This window comes from Pinus tabuliformis, chromosome 6, assembly GCF_031772625.1.
Source record: "Pinus tabuliformis cultivar Carrire ecotype Pingquan chromosome 6, CPIR1, whole genome shotgun sequence".
NCBI lineage: Eukaryota > Viridiplantae > Streptophyta > Pinopsida > Pinales > Pinaceae > Pinus > Pinus tabuliformis.
This window is the reverse complement of record NC_142292.1, coordinates 1,075,193,579-1,075,206,408: the sequence shown is the minus strand read 5'-3', so window position 1 is coordinate 1,075,206,408 and position 12,830 is coordinate 1,075,193,579. Positions and strand designations below refer to the sequence as shown.

The following is a 12,830-nucleotide window of genomic DNA, read 5'->3' as shown; positions in this document are numbered from 1 at the left end:
TGTAAAAATGCACTCTGCAAGCCACCATAACTCTGGACAAGGGCTGACAATGCTCCATCATACTTAAATGGATGAAGAGAACCATTCTAGCAAGCCTACCATCTTGGTGTAATCCTTGAACCAAGATAGGTTTGATGATAAAACATCTTTTGTACAACAAAAGGATACTTGGCTTGCTTCTACCATTTTAACATGTCAATATTTACCATTCAAGTTTGGAAAACGAGACTAGGTGCATCCAAGAGAGGCTGATCTCATGACGGAAGAAGCCCTTCCACCGCACGATCTAAAGATACCACACACCACTTCTCCTCTCCTTTGTCTTTTCCCTAGAAGACCTAACTCCTCGTATAACCAACACCATGGCTTTAACATCTCCACCTCCATGTTAAATTGCTGCCTTTCGTTAATGCGCTTATATCTCATCCCTATATCACCATCATTAAATCCATATTACCCACCGCTAGAGCCATATTTATTCCCAAGAAGGAGTAACTGCAGCTGGTCATATCCAACTAACACACCACAAAGGATTTTCCCCTACACCCTTGAAGAGTGACTTAGCAACTTTGTTTTTCATTATCTGATTAAATGCATCCAATGAACTTTTGTACTTAACTACCTCACTAAAAGTCATCATCATTCTTCTTTGTACAATATCTATAGGATATGATGCAAGACCATCACCAATTGTAATACCCTAACCAAGAAGAAAACTTGCAACGAATTTATTCAGAAGATCACCAATCAAAACGACATGCTTAAGAGAATCATACATTCCAAAGTATAAACCACGATAGAGTATAATTCCTACATAGGAAATGTTGAACCCATGATAGAGACTAGCAATTCCATCAAATTTCAATGTCTTCTTGTAGACATCAACAAACCCATTAAATTGCCTCTCCCCTCCTTTCTTCGCAGCCTTGTTATCATTATATAGATAAGTTCGAGAATAGTCCAAAGAATAAACGAAAAGAAGAGAAGATGCAACGGCTACACCACCAGAGTCTAGGTTTCTAGCAGACCATTTCTAGTAACAATACCTATATTTCTTGAAATTAAAGAGTCTCTTCGTGGGGAAATAATAGATAACATTTGTAGTGTTTCATCTCCATAATGCAATGATACCTTCATACAAGGAAATTTCCTTCATTGATGTTATCGGGAAATCTAGTGTCTATGCAGAGCTGCTAGTCCCACTAAGACGGGTAGCTATCTTAGAAACAAACAGCTTAAAGTTACTTTCGTTTTCCTTTATGAGAAATAGATATGAGAGGATCAAAGAATACCAACCTCAATCTTTCGCTCAGCTCTTTGATTGTCCCTTCTCCTAACCGATAGGTCTTTGCCACTTCTCCCTTGACCCTCCAGTTCAAAGAGTACCTGTAAAGTCAAAGCAGCTTAATACCTTCAAAGTGCAGAGATCTACAATCATAAGCAATATAGGACCAGATATATATTGACCACACAAATGCATATACTATCAGACATACAAGAATTTGGAGGAAAACTTGAATAGATTTATTGATATGAAGATTAGAAGAGAGGATTAAAACCCATTGATCTGACCCAATGTCATCCTCCCAGCATGAAAGCCCTTCTTCACCTCATGAAAAGCTTAGATCACCCAACACTGTGATATTCCACCAGGAAGCCAACAACACTTCCTTACAAGATACAAAATTCCAGCCTCTAACCTTTGGATCTCTGGGATGAGGGATCCATATATAGATATTTGTAGAGGTGTGAGTCAGCTCTGGGATTTTGATTAGTGTCCTCTCTCTGATAGTTCTTGGTTCCACTTGGATATTTCATTGATCTCTTACTCATCCCTGGGCGAATTTTGAGAGGCAAGTGTCATATGAGAAGTTTCTAGAAGATTCCTTGATCATCCACTTAGCAAATTGTCTCTACCACTTGTCTATTCTCATTCATCGCACCCTATAGAAGGAATTTTCAGTATGCATCATAACTCCCGTGTGTACAAGTTGAGATGCATTGCACCCTGGCCATGGAGCAAGTGAGATGATCCAGTTTTGACCAGTTCTGAGTAGTTTTTCATGGAGAACTTCTGGGAGATGATGTAACCAATTGACCTTGTTCCTTTAGGGTGTGAAACAACACTTTTAGGGACTTATGAGCCCTTGGTTTATGGACATGTATGATTGGGGTTGTAGTGCCCAAAAATTTCTATAACAGTTGCCCCCTAAAGCATGAGGTCGTTAATCTTTTGATGTCGGGTGAAATGCTTTATCATGAGGATCCGAGGTTTTTCGAGCTGGAAGGCGACCTGTAATAAGATACAATACAATACATTATCTTCATAATATTTTCATGATCTAACTGAGGTGGGCATTCCCATGCTCAGCTTTATAAATTCATTTTCATGTACATAGGACAGATAACCGTCTGTGTAGCAGACTGATGATTCGGACGGAACCATCATCCTTTGATTCGGATGATCATCTGTCCGGTAATGATGTATATTTGATGTCTTTACTCCCTTGAATGTATCGCAGCCCGGATGGATGAAAATAGATCCGGGGTCTTCAAACTCGTTCAATCTTTGCTTGGAGTACAAGTCAATCCATGTGAAAGATGTTCTGGAGCCGAACATGGAAAGACATCGCCTGATTACCAGCCAATGATGTAAGATGTTAACAGGCACGAGAGGGATCACCGGTAATGATGATGACCCTCAAGGTACGTCAGTACAATTCACGTGGTGTGAAAAAGGGACTTGGCGTCGAACACCACGTAAAATCTTTCGGTCGAAGGTCATTGATGTAAACTTGTCACCGGAAGTGAGAAACTTGCCATTGAGGCATGCAAGCTTCAAAGTACTGAAAGGGTTGTTCCTAGGTTGACTTCTTGGATAATGAGTTGATGTCGACAAGAAGCGAACCGTCATAGGAGGGCCTTAATGGATTCCAAATCTACGACATGGAGTGGAGCAAATGATTTTGGAGGTGAAAACAATCTGATGACACAAGTTTCAGGGTGGCAGTCATGAAAGAATGGAGCGTGAATGTATTGTAGCAGATGAGACATAGGTGAATTCTCTAAGCGAATTCTCTTGAACATACTGGCGACACTGAAATGGATTGGTAGCGTTAACCCCAAAGATGGATGGTACGATGGACCAATGGTGATATGACTAGTGAATAGAATAACCCAACCCCACTCAGACGTGGAGTGAAAGTGTCATGTTCAAGAGCGACTTGCTACCAATAAAGTTTCTTCAAGTTTTCTTCCCAATTTTCCCCAGTCATTGTTGACCAGTGCCTCTTTATTTTTATCAAGCTTGAGGAGGATAACATATGCTTGTTCTATAATTCGCCCTTCAGGTGAACCCGTCGCTATGTTTTAATGAGCCTAGCGACAGTGAAACTCGTTCTCGTCTATATGGACAAGTTTGTCGCTATTGATTTTAACGAGTTTAATGACAATGATAACTTGTTCCTTTTTCAATTTTAGAGAGTCTGAAAAGGGACGGAAAGGAAACTCCAACAATCCTTTTTCGTCATATAATCCCTGAAGTCCGAAAAAGTATAAAATAATACGAAAGGGATGAATTTTCGACAATTTTAACGAGCCGAACAAGACAAGCGCTTGATCGTTTTGTGTAATAATCCCTCAGGTCCAAAAAGATTAAAATCTAGAGGAGGGATAGCACTTCTGGTAGCTTTAATGAGTTGGAGAGGCCAATCGCTCGGCAATCTTTTCATATTTTACGAGTCAGATGAAAAGAGCTTAAAGGAGACTAGTTTTTTGAGGAACGAGTGATAATTTCGGGTAGCAGCTGATTCCAGGTAAGGTTTGGAATTTTCCAATCACAGCAGTGTCACAAGGATGGCTAACAAGATCACTCGTTGTAGCTGTTCCTCAAAAGGGTAAACAATCAAATGGAGGCATATGATCGGCTAAAACAGAGTGGAGGTGATGATAAGAACACGACCAAGGCTCAAAAGCTGATGATAATGCATTCACAATGGCTATTTACTGGAGGTTGGTTCATTTTTTAATGAGCTTAAACTCTGGTGGAACATTTGCTCATTTCCAGGTTTAATTTTTAACGAGCTTGAACTTTGCGTAAAACTGCTCGTGGCGGGTTTATATTTTAACGAGCTTGAACCCTGTGGTAACACTGCTCGTGATAAGTTTGCATGCCCCCAGCATAATAACGCAAATTGAGGTGCATGCCCCCCAAGCTTCATTGCATTCAACAGGTGGTTGGAATGAAGCTTTACCTTCAAGATCTTTGAAATACTTGACTGGGATTTTATGAGATCGTAATCAAAGACTCGATTTGGAAAGGGAGTCGTTTCATTTTTTAATGAGGTTGACACAGTAAAAGAACTATCCTCATAATCCACCGTATTTACAGTATTTGATAGAAAATAAAAAACTGAAGGATGATTAAGGTTGCTGGAATTATCTTCGTGGTAATCTGGAAGATGGGAATGATGGTGGTAATCTTCCCATGGTGCCTCTCCTATCATCTTTGATTGAATGATTCCTTCGTCTGTAGAATGTACATGCGACCAAGTATCTGAAGAGGTTCCATATTCCTTAGATCTATCTATCCAAACACTCGATGAGCATTGATTTGGGTTTGCCCCCCAGGACAAGAAAATTGATTGCTACAATATTTCTATTAGGGTGATGATCCATGCTGACAAAATGTTCAGGAATCTTCTGAATCTAGAAGATATCATGTTGCAGGTTCCCACCATGGCCACTTCTGCCAGATTGTTTGGAGGCGGTAGGAAAAAAGTCCCCATCAATGTAGGGTCTTTTAGTAGGCCTACTCCGATATTTTGAAGCGAATGAGGGCTTCTGTGGATCATCAGAATGCTTCACGTAACTTGTGAACTATTGGGGAGAAATGTTTGTTGGTTGACGATTGTAATTCCTCCTTGAAAAGGAAATGAAATGTTTCTAAATTATGTTGACACAACTGCAGCCACAACATAAATCTAGGGCCTTCTAATGCTTTTAAAATCCCATATGGGGTGTATGTTTGTCCATCAAATGCTTTTAATGTCGTCGACAATCGTGACAAGGGTGGAGATCCTAAATTTTTCCAGCAACTCATCGACATAATACATGTAGATTCCCCCTCATCAATAATTGTTCGATGAAAAGTTTTGTTGAGGGCTTTCACTTGAATAAGGAAAGCTAGTTGAGTTGGTAACTGAGGGTCATATCCTTTGTGATTAAAGGACACAAGATTGGAATCCGTTGGGTCAATCCCACCTATCGCAGATAATAAAGCCTGCTTTTGGGAGGGGAAATTTTGCAGTACCTCAAGTGTCGACATAGCGGACGGCGATTGGGCCAGATCCTCCACTATATTATAATGCTGTGCTACTCTGGCATGAGGATTAAATGTCAATTTGTGTACTACTCCCTTTGTCGGTTTTATCGTTAGCTCAGGAGTGATGGGTGGCACAACTTTGGTCGAAGTTGTTGTCGAACTACTAGGTTGATCATTATCCTTGTTGTTCGACATCTGTGGATTCCCATAATCTTTATTCCTTGTCGATATCAAAGCATCATTTTTCTGCTTCGAAATAGACAATATTAGCACTTGGGACGGGGAAGCATTGTCACTAGCAACCAGATTTGTTCCTGGATTCAGAAACGGATCAGTCAATACCGCCAAGGTTTTTGAATTCTTAAAGAATTTTCTAAGCTCGGCTTTATGTGGACAATATTTCGTCCAATGATCCTCATCACATATGAAGCATGGATGACTTGGTTTCCTATCTCCAGAAGGGTTTGCAGAAGATTTTTCAGGAGACGACTCCTCCTGTTTTTTCTTCTTCCCTTTCTTTTTCTTCTTGCCCCCTGGTTGCTTTGGTTCTTTGCCTTTGTCAGTCGACACGGCATTTACCTCTGAGGTGAGAAGTTCCTCATTTGCATTTTGACTTGAAACTATACAAGCCTTCTTTGATGTAGCTTTTACGATTTTCATGCTAGTCGCACCTATCACACTATTGCCAGCATGAGAGTCTTTGCTTGATTTAGGAGGGGGAGGAACGCAGAATTCCGGTCTAGGAGCATCAGGGATTTTATCGTAGAGTGTTCCAGACTGAGTATATATCAAGTCTAGATATTGCGCATGAGCAATGACTTGCTCTTCAGTGATGACTCCTCCCTTTGCCACATCTTCCATAATAGAAGGTAATAATGACTTAATAAACCATTCAGCTAGCAGCTGATCAGGAACATATATTTTTACCATTCTATGATGACGTTTCCACTCATGAATATGATCAGATATGTGAGTGGCTATTGTCTATTTGAAATTGGTAAGAAGCTTTGTTCTTGTTTCGTACCTTATGGGTAACTGAAAATGGGTTAAAAAGGTTGTGGCTAGGGTGCTGAAGTTATCGAATGAAGCTCTAGGCAATTCGATATACCATTTTGCTGTTGGACCAGTTAACGTTCGTTGAAAAAGGTGAAGCCTAATCGAATCATCATTTAGAGTGTTAGATGAACACCACAGATGAAAGGTCATCACATGATTCGACGGGTCTTCACCTGGATTTCCATTAAATTTAGGAATATCTGACGGAAGTTTATGAGGAATTGCTGGCCACCAAGGGGCGTAAGCAATTGGATCGTTTGTCAGCCGATTTAGATCTGGTAACTCTAAAGTTGCCACGAAGGGCAACTGTTGATTCAGGTTCAGTGAAGCATACCCAGGATAAGATGGGATTGCCTGAGCAGTGGGTCTTTGCATACCAACATTGTGCATTTGATGCTGATAACTTTGGTAAGGTTGATGGGCATAACCACTATGAAATGGTTAATGTTGACCGTTTTGAATATACGGTTGCCCATTACTTGAAAAGATTTGGTGCTCAGATCCTTGGTAAACTTGTTGGAATTGTGGTTGTTGATATTGCACCAGCCATGGTTGTGAAACCATTTGCTGTTGTCCAATACTGGTTGTTTGACCAAGATGAGGGGTAATGGTCCCCGTTTGAACTTGGGCCATTCCACTAGTTGGTGCTTGCGGTTGTGTCACAGGGACAAGAGGTTGTTGTATTATGACCTGAGAAACCTGAGGTTGGCATACAACAGGCAACGCTTGTACTTGCGACACCGTCACAATAGCCGGCGTAGTGGGGATATTTGACACAGGTAAACTTTGTTGCATCAAGTATACAACTCTTGGTTGTTGAGGCAGGATTGGCACCCAACCGCTAGATGTAATTCCTGAATTCTGTTGTGAACTCTTGTATGGTTGTTCTCTTGAAGGAGACAATGAAAGGGTATACTGCCCTCCATACGGCGGTAATCCAGTGCTCAAAGGAATGATTTGCCTTTGGGGACTGGATTGCCCAAATTGACACTGCGAAGGATCAATTTGCTGAGACTCAACATAAGAGATTCCAGATACTATTCCGGACGAACAAACGGGAACAGACCATACTGTCGAAACAGCCCCTGGATGGACTCCATCCAGCGATTGAGAGCTAGTTGGGACAGATGGTATGCCGACGAACATTGTCGGAGTAGCAGCAGGAAGTTCTGTTGTTGCTATGTTAGATGACACAGTCCTAGATGTCAACAGTTGTTCAGACATATTTAGTCTATCCAAAAGATTCCTTAGCGATTCTTCAGGAACTTCCGATTGTGGGAGGCTAACTTCTGATGAAGAAGGATATAGGGTGATCCCAGCTCCCAATTGCAATGGAGCACTAGATGGAGGATCCTCCATAATCTCTTCTATGGCAATCAATCCAGGCGGAAGAGGCAAACCGTCAGGTTCGTAAAATATTTCCAGTGTCGAAGAAGATATAGGTTCTGCAGCGACAGATGTTCGGGAAAAAATACCTTCCGAAATAGCTGTAGATGGAGCCGGTTCAGGAATAGAAGTGTTCACCGTCACACTAGGATCAGGTGTAATGTCCTTTTGTGGCTGCGGAATTTCTTCTGTAGAGGCAGGGATACCAGAAATGTTCGGAGTAACCGGAGTCTCTAAGGATGTCAGAGTATGTGTTACGACCAAACTAGGGGACTTCGATCTGGTTAAACAAGTTTGCTTTGTCCAGAATAGTTTCGTTTCTGGAGTCAAAGACGGTTGAATCGTAAACCTCCGCGAACGACGGGGTTTTGATTGACTTTCTTCCACAATTGCAGATTACTCGATCAACTAAAAATAAAGGGGAAAATGATTCCGAATTAAATGAATTTTAGACGCTTTGACACAACTTGCTTTTTCAATTTTTAAGAGTCGAGAAAAAACAAAAGATGACTCTAGTCACCTTCAATTTTTAATGAGCATGAAGTGACAAGTGCTCAGATGGACCTTTTCCTTTAAGGAGTTTGAAAAGGAACGAAAGATACTACTTTGGAAATCTAGACAAAGGGATTACCAAACCAATCGCAAAACTGCAGAATACCTTTTACGGTAGGGCAGTCAATCTTCCCGAATGATGTGTTCAGTGCATTGCGATCGATAGGGCAGCAGACACGACTTCCTATGGATAAATGATATAGCCTATTGTGGTCTCCCAATATATACTCGACGGTACATGGGAGCACAAGTCCGTACTGGCACTTGTCGTCTCAAAGAAGAGGAATCACCCAACCTACAATGAAAGCGATAGTTACCAGGCTTTACGACGCCAGAATACGTCTCTAGCCTAGACTTCTAAATGTTGTGCATTAGGTTCCAAAGCGTTTTTATGTTCATTGAATTTATTTTACAGTTGATCTTTCTTAAGAAATTTTCCTTTCAGGTTCACCGCGTGATGTAGATATATAATTCCTAAAATGCAATCTAAGATGATAAACAATCGTTTAATCTTCTTTTTGCAATGAAAATCCTAGCTACTAAAGAAAGAGAGATGATATTCTTTCAACATAGAGCAGAGAGCACACACTAGATGCACTGTCCTAAATCAAACCAACAAGCAGTCTAAATGAAAATGCACATGCATGTATTTGCTTTCTGCTTTCTTAATGTATGAATGACATGAAGAATGCTGAGTACAAATATGAATTATCTTTTCAAAGCGACATTACTAACAAATTTCTCTTCAAAAACGAAAGGAAGATAATGCGACACTTTATGACTTTGAATTGAAAACTGCTTTCGACACTTGAAAAACTACTAATTCAAATCAAATACAAGAGTAACTGTATAATCGACCATCAATAACAATAGGATTCTTTTCTTTGACTGAAAACGACACTTACGACACTTCCAAATCAAAAGACGACAGTTTGATTACGCTACTTTTGTAAAAGAGAACTGTAATGGCGCACAATACATAAAAAACATTCACAATTCTTTGTACTATGGAGGCGGAATCATGCAAAGGAAGGGAGTTTCCATAGTGGTATACTGATCACAGACAACAAAAGTCTTGAATAAAGCTAAAGAGAGTGAACAAAGAAACCAAAATTTGGAAGCAGAAGAGGTCTTATCTGATCAGCGCAGCTGCAACACAAGGAAAGTGCGATGCAGCGCACCTACTGCACACGGGAGGTGTGATGCATCCAGATTCCCAAGAGGAGAAAGTGCGATGGTCCAGGAACGAGACTTCAACTTGGTTCTTGGTCACAGTTTGCAGCTTAGTTCAGGGATTTAGGCCGAGCTAATGATAGTCAGTAAATAGAAATCACAGGGGCTGATCTAATGAGGTTACTAGAGCCACCACCAGGGCAATTAGGATGTTTGCAAATCGATTGTTCAGTTTATAAACAAAACCTGGAGATAGACGGAAGCAGCATTGATCTACTTTGCACTTGCATAGAAAATGCAGTTCGAAGGCTACCTGGCTTGACTTCAGGTTCTGTCTGTAAGTTTATAAAACAAACAAATATAGACAAGAAAACAATCTATTCGCTTCCCAACAGAGTCGCCATTTTGTTATCGGGAAGTCTAGTGTCTATGCAGAGCTGCTAGTCCCACTAAGACGTGTAGCTATCTTAGAAACAAATAGATTAAAGTTACTTTCGTTTTCCTTTATGAGAAGTAGATAGGAGAGGATCAAAGAATACTAACCTCAAACTTTCGCTCGGTTCTTTGTTTGTCCCTTCTCCTCATTGACAGGTCTTTGCCGCTTCTCCCTTGATTACTCTGCTTCAAAGAGTACCTGTAAAGTCAAAGCCGCATAATACCTTCAAAGTTCAGAGATCTACAATCATAAGCAATATAGGACCAGATATATATTGACCACACAAATGCATATACTATCAGACATACAAGAATGTGGAGGAAAACTTGAATAGATTTATTGATATGAAGATTAGAAGAGAGGATTACAACCCATTGATCTGACCCAACGTCATCCTCCGAGCATGAAATCCCTTCTTCACCTCATGAAAAGCTTAGATCACCCAACACTATGATATTCCATCAAGAAACCAACAACACTTCCTTACAACATACAAAATTCCAGCCTCTAACCTCTGGATATCTGGGATGAGGGATCCATATATAGATATTTGCAGAGGTGTGAGTCAGTTCTGGGATTTTGATTAGTGTCCTCTCTCTGATAGTTCTTGGTTCCACTTGGAGATTTCATTGATCTCTTACTCATCCCTGGGCGAATTCTGAGAGGCAAGTGTCATATGAGAAGTTTCTAGAAGATTCCTTAATCATCCACTTAGCAAACTGTCTTTGCCACTTGTCTATTCTCGCTCATTGCACCCTATAGAAGGACTTTTCAGTATGCATCACACCTCCCGTGTGTACAAGGTGAGATGCATCGCACCCTGGCCATGGAGCAAGTGAGATGATCCAGTTTTGACCAGTTCTGACTAGTTTTTCATGGAGAACTTCTGGGAGATGATGTAACTAGTTGACCTTGTTCCTTTAGGGTGTGAAACAACACTTTTAGGGACTTAGGAGCCCTTGGTTTATGGACATGTATGATTGGGGTTGCAGTGCCCAAATATGTCTATAACAATTGAGAATCCTCATTTTCTCCTCAACGCAATAATAAATGAAATCTTTTAATCCTACACTTTGTAATAATGAAATTTGGCAAATGCATTGTTATTAAAACTAGAATTGGATTAGGGGAGGGGGGGTACTTCTGGTAAGTAGTTTCTTTCTCGGGGGTATCGAAATTCACAAGAATATACCACGTGATCAAAAGTTGTTTTGGAAAAAAACTTATTTCGGACCCCACTCATCGATTAAATGTTGAAAAGTCCCAGGGGTCTGAAATTGGATATATGTCGTTGATCTATAATTGCTAATATTAACCATTAAAAACTACAATTTTCTTATTGAATTCACACCTATACTGAATTTTCAATATTCACTATGCCATAGTTGCTTCACGATTCCACCAATTCACGATTTTGAACAATAAGCATATATTCCCCCTTGTGGGCTCCTCCATTGGCTTTCAATTTGTATATAGGGTTTACTTGTAATATGCCAACTTTAATTGTCCTTGGAGATTATGCTTTCAAAGTTCAATCATTTTAAATTATATATATATATATATATATATATATATATATATATATAATTAAGTATTTAAAATATAAAAATTATTTAAGTAATTATAATAACCACCATTTTCATACCCGAGGATTTTGCCAGTACGAGGGGTATACTAGCACTATTCACAATTTTTGTAACTTTATTTATTTATTTTTTCATTGGTGTCAAAAAACATTACAACATTCCCGATGAATTGCTCGTAGAATAGTTCACAAAATCTTTGTTGGAACCTATAAGAGAAGATGTGGTCAAAGTTGAAGTCGCGACTGAGGAGAAAGTAGTTGCTCCTGCACAATATTTGGATTTGGTTTATACCTAATCCAACATGCTCTACAATAAGATACCAAACGTTCCGAGACATTCGAATATTGTTCCTCCTCTTATACCTGGTAAACAATCTCATGTTGCTAATGCCATTATTGGTTCTACTAGCATGCAGACGACGAGTAAACCATCTGGTATTTCTCCACCCCCATCTGCTCAAAACCATCAATCCCACCTTCCTACGACTTCTGCTTCTGAGATAAATGTCATTCATCTGATAAAGGCAAGTCTCAATAGAAACCTGGAAGCAAGAAGAAAGGAAAAGGTAAGAAAAAGAAAGATCCTTCTCCATAGGATAAACAAACAAATCAATCTTCTGATGAGAAATGAAAACCTCTATATCCTTGCTTGATTTGCAACAAGGAGCACTTTACATGTGATTGTCCTCACCTCGTAGAAGTATGACCAAAAGTATTCTAGATCCAACTTAATTCTAGGTCTATCAAGTGCCAAGAGGGATCAAACCTCTTTTCACTTGATTTGGAGCTCAAGACACTTGATTTCTCTTAGAGCTTGGTAGTTTTGGAGTTAAGATGGATCTAGATTGGTTTTATTTTCCCCTTTAAATAATTTGTATTCCACACGAATACCATGAATACCATGGGTTCTAATAAACCTGGAGCTCAAAAACTATTGGTAACTTGACCCAATCAAATTTACCTTAACTTGATGTGAGCTTCTTTTGGAAAAATGTGTAATGTCATTGAGGTGCCTAACGTTTAGGGTGAACACTTCACCCATCTTCAAGGATAAAAAGCTATATTATAGATATGAAAGTGCTAGACCACTATTAAATAGATTAGAAGATGTAAAGAAATTGTAAATGATGATTAACATTAAACATATATATATTTAATTAACTATTAATTATAGAAAAATTGTGAATGATTATATATATATATGAATATGAAAACTAAATTAGAATAATTATAACAATAAAAAACTACTAAACAAAAATCAATAAAAATAATAATAATAAAGAAGTATAATTTTTATTTTTATTATTTTAATTTGAAGT

The 12,830-nt window shown here is 39.3% G+C and overlaps 1 pseudogene; it reads right to left on the bottom strand.

Moving 5' to 3' along the window:
• Positions 1–453: 453 nt before the first annotated feature.
• Positions 454–11,891, bottom strand: LOC149262643 (ADP/ATP translocase 3, mitochondrial pseudogene; annotated as a pseudogene).
• Positions 11,892–12,830: the final 939 nt, after the last annotated feature.